Source organism: Eleutherodactylus coqui, chromosome 11 (assembly GCF_035609145.1).
Source record: "Eleutherodactylus coqui strain aEleCoq1 chromosome 11, aEleCoq1.hap1, whole genome shotgun sequence".
Lineage (NCBI taxonomy): Eukaryota > Metazoa > Chordata > Amphibia > Anura > Eleutherodactylidae > Eleutherodactylus > Eleutherodactylus coqui.
Window position 1 is genome coordinate 38746412 of NC_089847.1, and position 2364 is coordinate 38748775.

General features: G+C 44.8%; 1 pseudogene; it reads right to left on the reverse strand.

Moving 5' to 3' along the window:
- Positions 1 to 2048: 2048 nt before the first annotated feature.
- Positions 2049 to 2132, reverse strand: LOC136582937 (small nucleolar RNA MBII-202; annotated as a pseudogene).
- Between the last annotated feature and the right edge of the window lie 232 nt (positions 2133 to 2364).

The following is a 2364-nucleotide window of genomic DNA, read 5'->3' on the forward strand; positions in this document are numbered from 1 at the left end:
CCACAATCGTAACCCTATTATGATGACAATTAGGGCATCCTACATACTACACCAGCTTCTCCAGGTCATTTCCCTCAGCTTCTTTCAGCGCCTTCTTTGTTTATGAAATTTGTTCTTTTCTGGCCTCAATCTGTAGAAATAGAAGAGAAGACAAAGGGGTTGTCCAGTTGTAAACCACTGATGACCTGTCCTTAAGATAGACAATCAATAGTAGATTAGTGGGATCTGCTGCCCGGACCCCCACCAATCTGCTGTTTGCTGGGACGATATGCTTGTACACTAGCTAATCTCTACAAGAAGCAGACAGCTCTGTTTCCACAGCAGTGGCCCGGCCTCATATTGCAGGCTAAGTTCCCATTGAAATGAATAGCCTTAAATACCAAACCTCCCCACTGCAGTGGGAACAGAGCTGTCTGCTTCCTGCAGAAGTCATATGAGAGCAGGTGAGCATCGGCCGCTGAATAGCTGATCAGTTGGAGCCCCATCAATCTACTACTGGTGGCCTAGCTCAAGGATAGGACAGCAATAGTTTACACATGGACAACCCCTTTAAGTAAATTGCACTACATTATTGGTATAAATGATTGGAAACCAGAGGCTGAAACCCGTGCAAACGCAACATTTCCTACAGTTGAGGCTTTGCTACAGTTAAATTCAGTCTATACAATCCTCTGCAATCCAAGTCTGGACCCCAAGATGATACATTGTAGCAAACTGTCAGCACAGAAGATAGATTGATACTGACATTTAGGACACAGAGGATTGAGTAGACTGGATACACAGCTGTGGAAAGTATTACGTTTGTACATGCTTTTAGTCTTTGGATGTAAAGAAGAAAGATGAAACAATACCTCTGCAGCGCCACCTATTGGATGGCAGCATTCTTTTAAATGAATGCTTGACCCGTAATATATAGTTATATAAAGGGTTAAGCATTGATTTGAAGGAATGCTGCCATCCAGTAGCTGACGCTGCAGAGATATTGTTCCATCTTCCTTATGTACATATTACCCAGAAGAGGATGGATGGCCTTATGCATCTCCTCACTCACCTTTTTGGTGCTCTCTACCTAAGGAGTGATGTTACCCCTTCCGAACTGGATGTAAAGAAGAATGTTCCCCTTTACTGACAGCAAAACGATGATCTGACACAATGAGTTAGTAAACAAATTGTAGAACTTTCGTTACACAATGGTGGATCAGCCATCTGCAGCCGGCGGCTCTCCCGCTGTTCTGTAACCGCAGTGTGATGGGAGTTACATATCACAGACCACTTTATGTAGTAGTACAAGTATATTGTTAGGGTTTTATATAAATTAAGCTTCAATGATATAAAACCCTAACAATGTACTTGTACTACTACATAAAGTGGACTGTGATATGTAACTCCCATCACACTGCGGTTAAAGAACAGCAGGAGAGCCGCCGGCTGCAGATGGCTGATCCACCATGTTATTGGTGACTGCGAGTGACATTATATTTCCTGCCCACCTCTGATCTCTTTCCTTTGGGTTTCTTCGCATTTTTGATGTTTTGTAGCATGCGACATTGCGAGTCAAGAACCTTGCGGGCTTCGCGAAATGCCCGCAACTTGTGATGTTTTGCAGCCCATGTTTTCCTAAGGAGCCTTCCTCTCTGTTGCATCGTATGAAAATGTGCGGTGTGATGAACCTTTTACAGTAGGAAATCCTATTGGAAGAGCCCTAAACTAAGCCCTAGCTGCAGAAAACAAAAACACTTACATCACCTAAGAAGCGCTGTCAGCTCCACTGCATCTTCTCCCCGATCCCCGACACTTGTCTTCAGGCAAGTCTTCTGGCTGGGGATTGGAAATTCCCCGCCTCCAGGAAACGCTGACTCTGATTGGCTGAGCACCACACAGCAAATTATCTTCCTATGTATAATATGACCAAACGGACTGGGACAGAAGACCTCTTGGGAGCATTGGTTTGCGTGGAAGATGACCACTTTGCTGTCTCTGTACGTTGGTCTGCAGGCATTCTGTAGACTTGTTGCATCAATGATGATCTCTGATGAAAACAAGTGTAAGATTGACTCCAACAACCATCAGAATAAAGGATTCAAGGAGGCAGTCATCACAAAAAAGCAGAGATTCGGGACAATGTGCCATCACGCTGCTGTCAGGAGCTGCACACCAACTGTGGACAATATAAGGACCATTATCTGCTTTGCAACCAGTGATTACGACTGCGGAGAAGACAAATACATTGAAGGAGCAGAGCTGAATTCACTGAACACACCAACGTGTTGTGCGATTAAGGCTAGGGCCACGTGGCGGCACGGGTGGCAAGTTGCTGCGAGCCGCAGATCGACAAAAGTTCCAGTCTTGGTGTCTATTGTTTTG